Consider the following 18,805-nt stretch of genomic DNA (forward strand, 5'->3'; position numbering starts at 1 on the left):
AAAAAATATGGATTGCATTAACCCTGCTTGTATTTTAATGCATTGTATTTTTAGGGCTTGCATTTTTATGGGCTGAAATTTAGCATGGTTAAATATTTAAGCTGTGAATATTTAAATTAAAATAATTTCAAACACATTTTCATTAGTATTCATTAGTAATGAATTGAAATAATGAAAATTTCAATAATCCATATACACCTTTCATATTTCACATCCAAAATATTCAAACTGATTAAAAATACAACCTATAATATTCAACAGGTCCATTTTATTTCGCTTTGCAAATTCGCTTCCACAAATTCAGTGGTTCAAATTCGACAGTAAATTCAACGTTGACATCCAGGAACTGCAGGAAAAGCAGTAGATTACCGAGCATAATCTCCATCTGCTGTTAGTCTACCTCCCCAGCAGGGGGTGCAAGCGCGTGTTGTTGACGAAGACCGAGCAACAGTTAGAGGAAGCCATTCATTCATAAAAACCCATTTACAACTATGTAAGTGTATCTGTGATTATGATGACGTCTGTTTTATGTGAAACTCAGTGTCTTTATCATTACTTTTCCTGTGTAGCCTGCATGCATCTTTCTCTACCGTGAACGAGATTATATTGCGGCGATTGTGCTGCATGCAGTACTAGGGTTTCCCTCAATAATTTACTTCAGGATTCCCCTGCTTGACATATAAAACGTTTAACGTAGCTTAATGGACTAATACAGTGATATAAAAGACCAAACTCGCAGGCAAGCAGAAGGACTCAGAATATGAACTTAACGCACAAAGTTTAATGCTCAGCGTTTCTCAGTGATACTGGCATAAAGTTGGCTTGACATTGGACATTCGCACATTTAGGGACCGTCTCTAAAGTTACATACGACATTGGTATACTCGTTTCTAACTTCAATAGCATTTGAAGAGAACGACTTACAGTCATAAAACCAACTGTAAAGTGTTCATGTAGGTGTCAGGCATAATGCGCAATTTATTCAAATAAATTGAAGTTTGCTATTGAAGTTAGAAACGTTTAGGCCTATAGGACTACCAATGTTACTTTAGAGACGGTCCCTAAATGTGCGAATGTCAAGCCAATTTTACATTTAGTCATTTAGCAGACGCTTTTATCCAAAGCGACTTACAGTTTAACTAACAATATAGGACAACAATATGAAAGTGCTATGACTCTTCCCAGTTTAATCTAATGCAGTACATGTAGGCATACTTCCCCAATAAGGTGCGAGTTTTGTCCTGACGGAAGGGGAATCCTGAGTATGATGAGATATTGAGGGAAACAGATTATAATCCCGTTCATGGTAGAAAAAGCTGATAACATGTAAGGCTACACAGGGAAAGTAACAATGAAGTTAAGGAATGAAACATAAACAGCTTTTGTGCCTTTATCATCTTTTCCGCATGTTAAAGCTACTGACCCAGATAATCATCACAAAAAATGTAATGCATGCTCAATTGTTGTAAATGAGTTTTTATGAATGAATGGCTTCCTCTAACTGTTGCTCGGGCTTTCGTCAACAACACGCGCTTGCACCCCCTGCTGGTGAGGTCGACTAACAGCAGATGGAGATTATGCTCGGTAATCTACTGCTTTTCCTGCAGTTCCTGGATGTCAACGTTTGAACTTTGTCGAATTTGAACCACTAAATTTGTGGAAGCGAATTTGCAAAGCGAAATAAAATGGACCGAAAACCGCCTGTTGAATACTATATATAGGTTGTATTTTTAATCAGTTTGAATATTTTGGAAGTGAAATATGAAAGGTTAATATGGATTATTGAAATTTTACTAATGAAAATGTGTTTGAAATGTTTTGAATTTAAATATTCACCGCTTAAATATTCAACCATGCTAAATTTCAGCCCATAAAAATGCAAGCCCTAAAAATACAATGCATTAAAATACAAGCAGGGTTAATGCAATGCATATTTTTTTCAAGTAGTACAATTGATCATGCTTTTTGTTTCAAAAACATTTGGCATTATTTTACTTCCATAGTCAAGTTTCTATTCAATTATTTAGAAATGAAAGAAAAATGCATTTTAATCCAGTGTTGTTATTATATACTAAAACTATTACAAGTATTTTTGTTAGTTGAAATAATGAAAAAAAAAAAAAAAAATATATATATATATATATATATATATTCGTGCTCAGAATTAATGGCACCCCTGGTAAATATGATCAAAACTGGCTGTACAACATAAATCTGCATCGTTTATCCTTTTGATCTTTCATTCAAGATAACAGCTCTGAGTCTTCTCCTATAATGCCTGATGAGTTTGGAGAACACCTGACAGGAGATCATAGACTATTCCTTCATACAGAATCTCTCCAGATCCTTCAAATTCCCAGATCCATGTTGGTGCTTCTTTTCTTCAGTTCACTCTCTGGGGACTGGGACGGTCATGGCAGAAGCTTCATTTTGTGCTCTGTAACAAATTTTTGTGTTGATTTTGATGTTTGTTTTGGATGGTTGTCCTGATGGAAGATCCAACCATTATAAGATTTCTAGCAGAAGGCGTCAGGTTTTGATTTTTTATCTGTTGATATTTGATAGAATCCACGATGCCATGCATCTGAACAAGAAGTCCAGGACCTTCAGCAAAAAAAATATGCCCACAACATTAAAGATTGTACACATGGGGTACTTTTTATCCTTGTGTGCACCAAACCCATCTAGTGTGTTTGCTACCAAAAAGCTCTTTTTTTTAGTTTCATCTGACCACAGAACCTGTGCCGTTTGAAGTTCCAGTCGTGTCTGACAACTAAATTTGCTGGAGTTTGTTTTTGGACAAGCGAGGAGGATTTTTTTTTAAACCCTCCCAAACAACATGTGGTGATGTTGGGGTTGTTTGATTTTTTTTATAGGCTCTCTGACCCCAAGACTCAACTAATCTCCATCTGTGATCCTTGAAGAGTTTTTGGCCACTCTTGGCCACAGACTTTCATCCTCACCGTCCATTAAAGGGTAAGCTCGCCGTTTTACAAGTAAAGCCCTGTTTTAAGATCGTTTCTGATGAAATCGAACGGTTAAGATTAAAATTTGGACACATGCTGCTGTCCCGAGAATTTTAGGTTTTTGTGTTAGCACCCCCCCATCTATACAATGGTTTCATATGTGCATTGGAACAATCATTCATATAAACGCATTCAACTTTAGTTTACAAAGACGTGAAACTCACAGAGTGGTCTGGGTTGTTCACTGATTATGTTCACGCAAAAATCGCTGCAAAAGATGATTTCCAACAGGTGTTTTATCATTCGTTGTAAAACTGTGGACCTATTTTTCCAACGCCTCACAACCGGACATTCTTCCAAAAACTACGATAAAACCTGTTGGAAAGCTTCTTTTGCAGCGATTTTTCGTGAGCATATCAGTGAACACCCCAGACCACTTAGTGAGTTTCACGTCTTTGTAAACTAAAGTTAAATGCGTTTATATGAATGATTGTTCCAATGCACATATGAAACCATTGTATAGGTGGGGGGGTTCTAACACAAAAACCTAAAATTCTCGGGACAGCAGCATGTGTCCAAATTTTTATCTTAACCGTTCGATTTCATCAGAAACGATCTAAAAACAGGGCTTTACTTGTGAATCACCGAACTTACCCTTTAAGGCAATATACTGTAGACAAACGTCCTTATCCTGGCAGATTCGTAACATCTTTAGTTGATTGGAACTTCTTAATTATTGCCCTGATGGTCAAAATGGGGATTTTCAATTCTTTAGCTATTTTCTTACAGCCACTTTCTATTTTGTGATGCTCAACAATCTTTTGATGCACATCAGAACTATATTCTTTGGTTTTACTTATTGTGATGGATGATTAAGGGAATTTGGCCTTTGTGTTTCCTCATATTTTAAACTCCTGTGAAACAAGAAGTCAAGACAATTTCATGTTCCTAGTCACCCTGGTGTGCTAAAAAAGGTTAACATTAATGGGAATATACTTCCAAGATATTTTACTCGTAAAAATTCTAGGGCTGCCAATAATTGTGGCCAACATGTTTTAGAGAAAAACATTTATTTCATAATGTGATTTCCCCCCCACTTTCAATTCTTTTACTTCAATGAAAGGTTAGATTTTTGGCTTTTTTTTTTTTTGAATGAAAGATCGAAATAAATGATGCAGATTTATTTTTTACAGCCAGTTTTGATCTTTTTTTTTTTTTTTTTTACCAGGGGTGCCATTAATTCTGAGCACGACTGTATATTATGAAAAACTTATACTTATTTTATTTAAGATATTTGCGAAGGGAGCATTTCTATTTTTCTGTCTCTCTTGATTTCTTGAGTTCTAACTTAATCTCTAACTGAAAGTATCAAAATAAAAGCTAACTAAAATTATATTAAATACTATTCTGACAATAAATCGATGCATCGTAAATCGAGAAATGATTCTGGATCGATTCTGAGATTTTCCGAATGCATCGCGATTCTCTCTCGAAACGATTCTGAGCTTCATTTTTCACAGCAGATGGCACTGCATGCTTTAGAAACAGCTGTACTCTGCTTGCTTCCAATGCCTTTCACACACCACTTGAACCTTCTATAAAATAATCATTCATAAAGTTTGAAAAGGTGTTTGCAGTGGGCTGTTTACATTAATCTTGCTTCATAAAAGCATTCTGAGGTGCAAGTACATTCTCAGACTCAGCCGAACATACGAGCGCTCTTCAGCGCTTTTTTTCTCGAGCATTTGAGCGTGCGGTTAAAACTAGCCTTGGGTGCCATCTGCTGTCAAAAACGAAGCTCAGAATCGATTCGAGAGAGAATGGCGATGCGTCGATTTATTGTCCCAGCCCTAGAGCCTAGGCAGAGTCGACAGACTTACAGGCCGAGTTGGAGTCATAGGCCTGGAGGCCTGAAGCCAGGGAATCCACATCACTGTGCCGAGTAAGGAATAGGGAGGCGGAGCCAGAGAGCAGCACAGAGCTAGCAGAGAGGCCAGAGCTGAGGAGTAGCATCAGCTGAGCAGGCAGATCCAGGGGAGTGGACGCAAATAATGGGGTATGGAAGACCTTGAGCGGGTTCGGGTCATCTAGGTAATTCCATAGATCTGTCTGAAGAGGAGAGAGTTTGGGGGTGGGGACTTTGGTTGGGGAATGGCTTCGTTGTCCACAAATAAATGAGCCAGAGCTCGGCTTCTGGCTTGGGGATGGACTGTGCCACAATCACTGACTCCTGGATGGATCTAGATGTAGTCTCTGGCCTCGGGACGGAAATGATGACCAGGAAGGACATGGTGGCTGGCTCTGGCTCCATAGCAGAAGTGGACTCTATCTCAGGGTCCGTACTGGTCTTCATCGCTGGATCCCTGACGAGGTACTCTGCTTAACAGGGGGTGAGGGGGGAACCACAGTGCAGAAGCACCTACTCCACATAACCCACAAACATCCCTATTTTTTCCTTTTCTTTATCAAGGACTCTTAGGGCATCCACACATGCGAGGTCCAGGGCAGAGCAAATCCAGCGCTGGATATATCTAGCACAGTTAATCAAATATACATTATTTTCTGTTTATTCCAGTATAGCTTAGCATGGTGGCCTCTAGCGTTTCATAGTTCCACTCCTCCTGGATCATTAGTTTCAAATTTCTCTGTTCTGCTCCCTTAATGGACCAACAATTTAAGCAAAAACTCCCTGTGATGTTGGAGACGGACCAGATGGGGCGGCTAAAGTGCCCCTGTACCGCTGTGTTCTTGAAAACCTCTGCATTGGGCGTATAGTGACAGAGTCTGTCATAGGCCTGTCAACGCTGACAGTGAGCTAATTGCATAAATCATCAGAAACACATACAGCAAGAGGGAGGAAAGATGCCTTGACCTCCAGCAAATGGAACAGGGATTTGCCCTCTGGAATATCAACAAATATGTTTTTTACAAGATGAAAGGATACAATTGTAGCATTTTAGGCCGTGTGGATTTCTCAAATTCGAACTTTATCTGTTACGCGAAAGTACAATATTTAAAGCTAGACTAATGATTCATGGTTGCCGATTATTGTTTACCAAAGCAGTTTGCTACGAGACTACGTGTTACAGTGGTTTTACCATAGTAAAGCAAGCTTCAGTTGAGATCGTTTTCACAACAGTCACTATACAATAAAACATATCTTCAATAAATAGTTACATTAATTAGTACTAATTATCACAGTGAATAAGGCTGTTTACTTTTTAAATGATGATCAAATGCTGAATTCTGTGACCTGGTGCATTAATGTAGAATTTGAATGTATATTTTTGAGTATATATTAATGGATATTGTTTCATTCCGTACTAAAAGTTTAAATCTGGTGAACTTAAGTGGCTTTTTGCTTTTATAAAATGAAAAAAAAAATGAAAAAGAAAAAAAAAGAAAGAAAAAGAAATCCCACCAATAGATCGTGTATTTGAATTGCATATAAAATTTACATCCATTTGGATTACAGTTTAACATAACAAACTAGTAAACTTAATGTGATGCATATTTGTCAGTAATACATAAATGAAACTAATAAACTGAATTTGTTTTAAATACACACTAATCACAAGATGACTGTAATTTAAAACACCCTAATGTACATTAATCATAAAAAATAAGACGAAACAATCAAATATTTCAATAAAATATTATCACATATGATTTACGACACATGTGATGTGTCACACAGGGCTTTCTGGGATTGTTCTTTTACTGTTTTTCACCATAAATGATATGGTAATTCATTGCAAAAGCTATACATCTGACAGTATTTTATTATATTCCCAACTAACAAAAACGTTCTAAGAAGATTTTGCTAACATTTCCTCTAAGTAATGAAAACGTTATTTCTGGATGTTCTCTGAACGTTCAAAACATCCAGTTTAAAAAAAAAAAAAAAAAAAAAAAAAAAAAAATATATATATATATATATATTTTTTTTTTAAACTAAGGGAAGCTTCCATTTGATCATTCTTCAGAAATTATGGGAACGTTACTTTTAAATGTTCTCTGAAAGTTCTGAAACAAGGACTAACATTTAAAAAATGGTATATGAACTTCAAACTAACATTTCAGGAAAAAAAAATGCTCCACGAACAATGTATAGTAAATGTTTTTGCGCTAACATTTTGAGAACATTATTTATAACCAGATAACATTGAACAAACGTTCTATTAACGTTACTGGAAGAAAGTTTTTGCATAATTTTGAGAGAACCTTGCCAGAATGTTATGTTATGTTAAGTTCTGAGAACATTCCCTGTTAGCTGCGTTTATACATAATGCTTATATAATGTTAAACTATTTACATTTTCCACAGTAGCCTATATGGTAATGTAACATACAGTTAACCAATTACTGTTGCATTTTTACAGTCTTTTTCAAGACATAGGCCAGATCTACTTTATTATGCCTATAGCCACATTAGCGTAGCTGCTAGCAGATCACTGGCCTTCAGATTTCCACTTGCCTTCCTCAGCCTTTAAACAAAGCTTGTGAAGATCAAAAGACCATGTACGTCCTCACAGATCATCATTGCCTCTCCTGCTGTCAAAATAGTGTGTTAAAGACGACCTCCACAAAAAGGAACTTGTCCTGTGGGTGTGTGAGAGGTGGCAGGTCACTTCCTCAGAGGTGTACGGGGGACAGATGTCATGCACTCTCTTTCCTGTCACATGGTCAGTCCATTTCTTTGCTCTGCCAACAGCAGGCCTGCTCTTCACAGTGCTATCCATGCTCAGGTCATTAAATAAGCAGCCTCCACCTGATTCTAACATTAGGATGTGTTCCCACGCTTGACCCCTCCTCCCCCTGTTTGTAAATGACCCCAATCAGGCACATTTAGGGTCTGTGAAAGTGGGCTCTGATAAGTGACTTGTCATTTAGGGGATTTTTCACTCGTTGTCTTTGAAAGGACAACAAACTAAGCTTAATAAACATTTATGCATGTGTTGTGGTATAGTTAATTATGCTGTTTGAATATTCATTCCTGATTGAATATGCAAAATATACGGTACACATTTTAGTTACAAATAAAATGTTTTCCCAACATGTTCTATAGACATTTATCATCATATACAATTGAATTATTAACAGAACATAATAACTCTCTCTCTCTCTCTCTCTCTCTCTCTCTCTCTCTCTCTCTCTCTCTCTCTCTCTCTCTCTCTCTCTCTCTCTCTCTCTCTCTCTCTCTCTCTATATATATATATATATATATATATATAAATATATATGTATATATATATAGATAGATAGATAGATAGATAGATAGATAGATAGATAGATAGATAGATATTAAACATATCTTATGGTAGTAAATTACAATTATTATATTTGATCATTATTATAATTGATCAAGTAATTGTGTATTTTGTAAGGGCCAAATAACTGTTCACATTCACTTTGATTAACTTTAATTCAGTTTCAATTCACTTCTTGTGTCTTTAACTGCAATAATTATTTCTTTATATACGTAATATTTGTGAAAGACATATAGATATGTATTTATATAATGATAACAGATAGCTAATAAATCATTATTTATATCATAGATCCTATCCTGTGATTAATGAATAGAATTTGCAGAAAACTGTTATGCTGGACTGTTGTGCAACATATCAGAGGATGATCATTACAAATATTGTTCTTTTTTCATGTGCAATGCAGAGCTAGATAGACTGTAGAGATAAGATTTATGAAGTTTTTGAGGCAGTAAGCCTCGACCAGCTGCTGTTATAGTCACGGGAATCAGAGAGAACAGTGTATGCTCCTCACCATGAAACAATGAGTGCAGTGAGAGCCAGAGCGAGAGCGTCTGTGGACTGCATCAGCTCTGTGAGTGCGAGAGAACGCTGCCCTCATCGTTTAGGCAGGTGCAGCCTGAGGACTTGCTGCTTGGGTGATCACAGGTTCGATCTGTTCCCTGGATTATTCGGCCTGATGGGATTAGGCTCTGGATTTGATGTCAGAAAGTTGTTGGAACTATTTTTTTATTTTATTTCTGATAATTCATTATTTATTTTAAGGGGGTTTGAACATTTTAATGCCATGGACCTCCTTACCAGGAATTATGGAAGTAAAATAATGCCAAATGTTTTTGAAACAAAAAGCATGTTGAATTGTACTACTTGAAAAAAAATATACATTGCATTAACCCTGCTTGTATTTTAATGCATTGTATGTTTAGGGCTTGCATTTTTATGGGCTGAAATTTAGCATGGTTGAATATTTAAGCTGTGAATATTTAAATTCAAAACATTTCAAACACATTTTCATTAGTAAAATTTCAATAATCCATATTCACCTTTCATATTTCACTTCCGAAATATTCAAACTGATTAATAATACAACCTATATATAGTATTCAACAGGCGGTTTTCGGTCCGTTTTATTTCGCTTTGCAAATTCGCTTCCACAAATTTAGTGGTTCAAATTCGACAAAGTTCAAACGTTGACATCCAGGAACTGCAGGAAAAGCAGTAGATTACCGAGCATAATCTCCATCTGCTGTTAGTCGACCTCACCAGCAGGGGGTGCAAGCGTGTGTTGTTGACGAAAGCCCGAGCAACAGTTAGAGGAAGCCATTCATTCATAAAAACTCATTTACAACAATTGAGCATGCATTACATTTTTTGTGATGATTATCTGGGTCAGTAGGTCAGTAGCTTTAACATGCGGAAAAGATGATAAAGGCACAAAAGCTGTTTATGTTTCATTCCTTAACTTCATTGTTACTTTCCCTGTGTAGCCTTACATGTTATCAGCTTTTTCTACCATGAACAGGATTATAATCTGTTTCCCTCAATATCACATCATACTCAGGATTCCCCTTCCGTCAGGACAAAACTCGCACCTTATTGGGGAAGTATGCCTACATGTACTGCATTAGATTAAACTGGGAAGAGTCATAGCACTTTCATATTGTTGTCCTATATTGTTAGTTTAACTGTAAGTCGCTTTGGATAAAAGCGTCTGCTAAATGACTAAATGTAAAATTGGCTTGACATTCGCACATTTAGGGACCGTCTCTAAAGTAACATTGGTAGTCCTATAGGCCTAAACGTTTCTAACTTCAATAGCAAACTTCAATTTATTTGAATAAATTGCACATTATGCCTGAAACCTACATGAACACTTTACAGTTGGTTTTATGACTGTAAGTCGTTCTCTTCAAATGCTCTTGAAGTTAGAAACGAGTATACCAATGTCGTATGTAACTTTAGAGACGGTCCCTAAATATGCAAATGTCCAATGTCAAGCCAACTTTATGCCAGTATCACTGAGAAACGCTGAGCATTAAACTTTGCGCGTTAAGTTCATATTCTGAGTCCTTCTGCTTGCCTGCGAGTTTGGTCTTTTATATCACTGTATTAGTCCATTAAACTACGTTAAACGTTTTATATGTCAAGCAGGGGAATCCTGAAGTAAGTTATTGAGGGAAACCCTAGTAATGCATGCAGCACAATCGCCGCAATATAATCTCATTCACGGTAGAGAAAGATGCATGTAGGCTACACAGGAAAAGTAATGGTAAAGACACTGAATTTCACATAAAACAGACGTCATCATAATCACAGATACACTTACATAGTTGTAAATGGGTTTTTATGAATGAATGGCTTCCTCTAACTGTTGCTCGGGCTTTCGTCAACAACACGCGCTTGCACCCCCTGCTGGGGAGGTAGACTAACAGCAGATGGAGATTATGCTCGGTAATCTACTGCTTTTCCTGCAGTTCCTGGATGTCAACGTTGAATTTACTGTAGAATTTGAACCACTGAATTTGTGGAAGCGAATTTGCAAAGCGAAATAAAATGGACCTGTTGAATATTATAGGTTGTATTTTTAATCAGTTTGAATATTTTGGATGTGAAATATGAAAGGTGAATATGGATTATTGAAATTTTACTAATGAAAATGTGTTTGAAATGTTTTGAATTTAAATATTCACAGCTTAAATATTCAACCATGCTAAATTTCAGCCCATAAAAATGCAAGCCCTAAAAATACAATGCTTTAAAATACAAGCAGGGTTAATGCAATGCATATTTTTTTCAAGTAGTACAATTCAACATGCTTTTTGTTTCAAAAACATTTGGCATTATTTTACTTCCATAAGGGATCCCATTTATAAATGCAGTAGTATATTTTCATGTTTGAAATAATACATTTGATATTGTAAAGATATTATGCTGTTTACAAAACAAAATAATTGGCTTTTACTTGTCAAATATTCTATGGAAAATGTCATTTATTTGATCAAAAATACTGTAAAAGCAGTAATATTGATAAATATTATTTCAGTCAACATTTTTTTCTTCACTCTACTACATTTAATTTAAAAAAAATCTGGTTTGATGGCAAAGCTGAGTTTTCAGCATCATTACAGTTTTCAGTGTCACATGATACTTCAGAAATCATTCGCGAAACAGAGGCTGTCAAAAAGGGGGGACTAAAGGTAGGTTTACACAACAAAGATATGCTTGAAACGTTGAAGTAATGGTGTCAATGCAGGCAGATCAATATTATTGTTGAAAATGAAATGAAATGTTAAATTTAAGCAAGCCAAGAGCCAATGGCTAAGGTGAAAAAAGGCGAAAAAGGCAGGAACCAAAACTCCATCAGGTGGCATCAGTATGGAGAAAAAAACCTTCGGAGAAACCAGGCTCAGTCGGGGGGCCAGTTCTATTCTGGCCAACGAACGAACAGTGTATGATTATGATTCAGGCAGCATTACAGGTCAGAAGTCAGATTGAATTGGAACAATCAGAATATTATCCAGTTCCATCTGGTTGAAGATCTGAGTCATCACGCCGGTATGGAGACGGGTTTGTTGAGGATCAGTGCCGATGGCTGTCGTGTCGATGAGGCCTTTGCAGGGGAGAGTCTAGTTGACACAAGCTCTGCTGACATTTCGGGTATGCATTGTGGTCGTGTCTAAGCGCAGGTCCTCCATCTGATCTGGATACGGCCCAGATCCAGCGGACTACATCATGTGCTGTGGTCGTGTCTAGGTGCAGGTCCACAATCTGATCTGGATATGGCCCGGATCCGGCTGACTACATCATGCGTTGTGGTCGTCTCTAGGCGCAGGTCCACCATCTGATCTGGATACGGCCCGGATCCGGCTGACTACATCATGCGTTGTGGTCGTCTCTAGGCGCAGGTCCACCATCTGATCTGGATACGGCCCGGATCCGGCTGACTACATCATGCATTGTGGTCTTGTCTAGGCGCAGTTCCACCATCTGATCTGGATACGGCCCGGATCTTGCTGACTACATCATGCGTTGTGGTTGTGTCTAGGCGCAGGTCCACCATCTGATCTGGATACGGCTCGGATCCAGCTGATTACAGTAAACTTCGGAGTAAGCAGAAAGACTAACATTTGCATAGATATCATTCTTCTTATGATGTAACAAGTACAAATGTTCCTGTTTAGTTCCACAGCCTGTGAACCCAAGGCAGCCACAAGGTGAACCAAAACCCGAGCCGGATGACATCAAAGCCACTGAGTCTATGCATGCTGATCAGTCCATCTCAGAGCCAGGAGTGAACCTAAACATGATAGATCCATTGTCCACAGATCCAGTTCCCACCCAAGTCCCCACCCTCGAATCCTCTTCTTCGCTGGTCCCATCCGGACATGATCCTCTTCTGCCGATGTTCGTGCCTGATTTCCTCCGCTGGTTAGGGCCAGTCCCCTGGATCCATTGGCTCCACTGGTGTTGCCAAGCTCCCCGGCTCTGCCCCCGCCACTAGCTCCCTAGCTCCTAGCTTCGTCAGGTTCGCTTTGGGCTTCTCCTCCCCCAGCTGGGCATGAGACTGAGACCCCGGCTGTACTTCCGGCCTCCAGGGCCATGTCTCCACCTCGGCCTGTCAGCCAGTCGGCTCCCCCCCGGCTCTACGCTCCATCGTCTCCACCGTGGCCAGTTTGTCCTGGGAATCCTCTGGCCTCCCTCGTCTATCTGGATCAGCCTTGGTCGATGTGCGCTCAGCTTTCGGCATGGATTTCCGGGTCTCTGGCAGTGCCACGTCGCTCTACCCCTTCGGCTCCACCAGGCCTCTCCTTCCCTCCGGCTTCTCCATTGTCCTCGATTGCTCCATTATTGCCCGAGTCAGCTGAGTCCCTGTCTCCACCTCGGTCCCATGAGCCAGCAGCTTCACCTTGGGCTTCCAGGGCAGTGGATGTCTCTCTAGTCTCTCTGCTCTGCTGGATCCTCCACACACCCTGGTTCTGCCTCCGTCTATCGGTCCAAGAGTTCTGCCTAGCCCTATAGCTAAAGCTCCACCATGGCTCCTCCCAGCGTCATCCCTACCATGGTGTTTGCCTCCTGTCCGTCACCAGCTCCCTGCCCACCCCGAAAAGCCCCCTCCCTCCCTCATCAGTTGGATATTATACGTCGCAAGGACGTGCCTTTTCGTCCCTCCCTCATCAGTTAGTTAATGGTTAGTATACGTCGCAAGGATGTGCCTTTCCGAGGCAGGTGTAATGTTACGATTATGTTCTGTTTAGTTGTTCCTGTTGTGTCTGTATGAGTTTTTGTTAGTTTCTATGGTAACTGATTAGTTAATCTTTGTCCAGCTGTTCCTTTTAGTTCCCTCATTTACCATGTGTATATATACTTCCTGTTCTGTTCAGTCATTTGTTAGTTATTGTTTCGTGCATGTGCAGTTCTACTTCTCCGTCTCCAGTAAAGTCTATTATGATCCGTTATCCGGTGTTTTTATTCCTCATTCATCGACTAAGCATAATTCTGCAATGAACTCTGTCTGTGTGCGTAGAAAGTGAATAGGCCAATCTTTAGTGGTTTGCAAACTGAGTGTTCATTGTTTCCATAAATTTCACCTGTGTCTAATCAATGATGCTAATGCTGGGAGAGTATCATGGCTGTACAAATACCTTTGAACAAAACCTGTTTTTCTGCTTCTCATATTCTCATTTAATTTTTTTCTCTGACAGGCAAAGATGCACAGAATCAGCCTCTCTGCTGCCCCCATCAGGTCTGGAGCATCCATGCTGTTTATGTGATTTAGGTTGACTGTTGTACGTTGTAATTATACTGCAAAATTCAGAAGGCTCTGACCTGTAATGTCTGTGTAAAGATTAGGTAATTTACTGTATATGCACAAATCATCTTATCACCCATTTCTAAGATACATTTGATTAATATTATTAAACAATGAAAAACTAAATAAATTAAACATCCATTTTTGACTGACCAATAAGATTTCATGTAGCATTTTCATTCGTCAAAAGTGGAAGCCTATTCTGATTGGTTGAAGGCTTTTAACAACATTTAACCTAGGAGTGAGGAGAGAATTAAATTCGATAGCACATGAGGACACTTTAGATATTTTACAGTATAATAATGCATGGTAATAAGGTAATTAATGTTTATTAAATCAAGTAACAATTCACAATATTGTGTATTGGTGTAATAGTGGTTATCTGAGTATATTGGAGATTTTTTTATTTATTGGTATCAACTTGGATTTGAAATTGGATATTTAAATGGATTTAAATATATTTTATTTCATACCATATTAGAATGTGATGTCTAAATTCACTGGTACACTGATGTAGAAACAATTTTCACTCAGAAATTAGAAAGAAGCATTTACATTTTTAGTTGGATTGCAGTTTATAGTGCTGGATTTTTAATTTAGACAAAGACGTATACAATTTTGAAATAGGCCATTTGTCTTATAAGTATTGGACCTAATTTTAATATTGGTGCATCCCTGAACACAAGACACCAGGAATTATACAAGACATGCCTGGTCATGTGATTTCAAAATGGCTGCCACCATGAGGGGCTACCCACTTTAGGTAGAATAAAATAGCTTTTCTGAGCCATTGATATATAATTCACTGTGGATCACTTGAAATATATTTTATCAAAAACTTTTTAAATGGATACAATCCATCTGTATTAATATCATCTCTCAATGGTATTATTACTCTGTCGATGTGAAGTCCCATCTAAGTAAATTACAAATATAGCAACTATCCCATTTGAGTTGAAGGAGCTGACAGGAACTTCCTGGACCACCCGTTGACAAGATGAGAATAGATCAAATATAGGCTGTATTCTCATAGGAGGAAGTGTCAAGATGTATATTTGCGCTCGGTGAAGCGTCTCTCCGGTGTACGGCAGGGCTTGGAATGGTGTTTACTGTCCACGGCCAACTGCCCCCTCCGATTCTGCAGCAGTTGATCGTGTTCAAACCCATAAGCCTCCTCTCCACCCCACCACCCCCAGCTCGGACCCAAACCTTATTGGCCACTGGTGTCGTCACAAAGACAACAGCTGTCTCCAGGATGAAGAAGCTACATTTGGGGTGCCAGCCAGTCTGCCTGCCTGCAATTGGAGAATCCCAAAGTCCCTCATGGCCTCAACACCACACTCTGACTTAAAACCAAACAACACAAATATGGAACAGCGCCCTCTATGGGCTGATGGTATATATATATATATATATATATATATATTTTTTTTATATATATATATATATTTTTTTTTTTTGAGGTTTGCACAAAAATGTAATTATTTATAAAAACCTACAGTTACTGCATATATGTTGTTATAATTGTATTATAATTGTATTGTATATATGTTGTTATTGTAATAATTGTAGATGTTGAGACATATTACACAATAATTTACTGCATATTATTGTATTAATTTATTTTTATTTCTTATTTATACACAAACAAATGATCTGCCATATACTGCATACTTGTAATGACAATGTAGGCTACTATATTATTACATTATTGTAATAACTGTGTATACATACTGTGTGTATATATATACCTTGCCACTTATATATAATACATTTAAACATTTTTTTTACAGTAAAGGTGCATATAAATTATTAAAAATTATTAAAATATTATTAATATAATATGTTATTTTTAAACCAAGATCTCATCAAGAAAGTTAAATACGCTGTTATATATATCTCTCTCTCTCTCTCTCTCTCTCTCTCTCTCTCTCTCTCTCTCTCTCTCTCTCTCTCTCTCTCTCTCTATATATATATATATATATATATGCTGATGTAAATAAAGTCAGCAAACAGAAGTAACTTAGAATGTGCAAAAGTCAGTAATGATGTGCACTTACATAATAGTGTGAGCTTGCGTTCAGACTAATTCCCTTCAAACTGCATTCATCCAACAATAAAAAAGTACTTTGATGTTGCAAAAGTAGCTTCTTAGAAAGTTTAGTTTCACTTTGAGAGTCGGCATGTGTTTGTGTGTGTATGTACTGTATGTGTGTCGTACAGTGCAGCAGTTGAGCTGTCCTTCACGCTCGCACCTGCTGCCCACCCAGCACACACGGGTCCGGCCGGCAGCTCAGGCAACTCTATAAGAGCTGGTGCCGTTTCACAAGGGGCATTAGCTGTCCGAAACCAATGGGAACTGCTACCGTGGCCCGGGCTGGATGTCCCACATTCATGGATGGATGATACATGGATGTATGAGTGATTCACAGGATGCAGAAGGAAAGAAAATAAGAAATTATAACCTCCTTGTAGCCCCAAGGAACCATCAGGGATTTGTCTGAAAGTGTTCTTAAAAGATGTGCTTTACAAAGTCTTGCATGAAAAAGGCATTAATTGCATTATTGTTTCATGGATGTTTTTTGATGTTGTCAATGGTTTCTTGATTCCTCGCCTTTTGGGTTTAATGTCTTATTGTGTTGCAATAATCATTTCAAAATGGGAAACTAGCCTATTTTCAGGACACCTTTTCCTACTGGAGTGTTTTTTTTTTTCCAGTATTTCTTTTATAAAATTCACAAAAAGATTAATTTATGGTAGAGTTCAGTTGTTCTAGTAGATTCATTATTAGTGTTTTCTTAAAAATTCCAAACAAAGTATATTCTCTAAACACTAGGTTTAAAAAAAACATACAAAAAGAAGGATATCTGAAAAACAAAATTTGCCTTCTGAAAAGTTGGCAGAAGTTTTGGAAACTATTTTTTTTCCACATAATATTTCAATATTACACTAGTTTTTCTTCATATTAAATCTCTGGAGGTTACCCATTAGATACTTATCTTAGATAACAAGACAAGGCCATGTCGACTGTAAAAACATTTAAGGAGGATCCAATTTTCACTCCAGCTCTTCAAAGACTCAGTCAGTCAGACTTACCAGCAAAATGGGAAAATCCAGAGACGTTTTTCTAAACTCTAAGACACCATGTACAAGTACAGTAGTATTCCAGTGTGTCTCTTTCCTTTCGGCTCCTGTTGATTGACAGTCAGGGCAGGTGTGGGCCATCCCGAGTCAGTTCCAGAAGCCTCTGTACACCCCACCTGTTCTCTGCATGCTCCCCTTGGCCCTTGACCTGATGACCAACTTTTTATCCCCTTCAGCCCGGTGGCAACTGTGGCCCAGGGGCCGGATGGCTTTCATAAATAATCGCTGGTCTAAACAGACAGTTCTCTGCGGGAGCCCACCAGCGCAATTATCTGCTCCTGACCTCTTACCTCTCTTCTCACTCGTTCAGCTCATTTCGTTGTTTTTCTCATTGGTTTGAATTATGATATACAGTAATTAATATGTAATAACATGTAATAGTATAGTAATAACAGTCTAAGGCCACTGGGTGCGGTTTTATCTGTCACTGATTGTATCACTCATGGGACTTGATTACTTTATCACTGATCAGCCCATTTTCTCAAACGAAACAAAGCTGTAGTGATGATTTTGCATGCACTGCCAAATTGATGTTTTATCTTAGGTCTCTGGAATGTTTTGGTTATTTTTGGATGTTATCAAATGTTTGAATCACATAGAAGGTAAAAAGCAATATGGCAAGTCGGTTTCAAACACATTATGAAACGTGCATGTGACAATTAAGCAAGCAAATATACATGATACAATATAACAAAAGTTAATAAGTCGACAGTAATGTGGTATAGTTCACCCAAAAGCAAAATATTTGATTTTTGTTCTAACTCTTGTGCCGTTTTAAATGTGTATGACTTTCTTTCTTCAAAAGAAACAATAAAACATATTTCATCAAAGTGTTGTTTTTGTCCATTCAATGAAAGGAAATGCGGACAAAAATATACTAAGGCATTTTTCAAATTTTCTTATTTTGTGTTATACAGAACAGAGAAAGTTATAAAAAGGTTTGGAAGAACTTTGGAGGTTTGGGGGGGAAACCAGAAGCCATTTGCCTTATTAGAAGTCATTGTACCATCAGATTGATATTAAAACTGATATTTCTCGGTAAATAAAGCTTACAGTTGCTTTAGGTACCACTGTCCATCATAAAAAGGGATGAGACTATCTATATGTCTTACCACAGCTTTCTGATTCAATAGTAACTAAGTTTTTTTACTGACTAATGTCGACAAAGACATTGAAAGATAACTAAATCGGAAGATAAACAAGGACTTATTAAATGTTCATAAACAAAAAGCTAAAATGGTCTCAGACGGACATTTTAGAGCAATGGACAAAACTGGTTTTCTTTTGAGATTTTGAGACATTATGTTACCCATTAGAGGTACATAAAATATATCGTCTATATGTGTTGTTTTAACCCTCAGGTTGTGTTTGGGTCATTTTGACTCGGAGAGGATTTTCTTTTTCCCCGAAAATGCTAATTATCGTTATCACATTGGACTAAAACTTTCTGAGTTTACTCCACTTCCCCCAAAATATTTTTGCAATATTTTCCATATTTTGTTTTAATATTGACAAATATTAATAAGCCAATATTAATAACAAATAAGCCTTTTTTCACTCAAAAACGGAGGTGCTATTATGCTATTTATGCATAACTATTTATGCACCTCCGTTTTC

Source organism: Siphateles boraxobius, unplaced genomic scaffold, assembly GCF_051911475.1.
Source record: "Siphateles boraxobius isolate OS27281-9 unplaced genomic scaffold, OSU_SipBor_1 65, whole genome shotgun sequence".
NCBI lineage: Eukaryota > Metazoa > Chordata > Actinopteri > Cypriniformes > Leuciscidae > Siphateles > Siphateles boraxobius.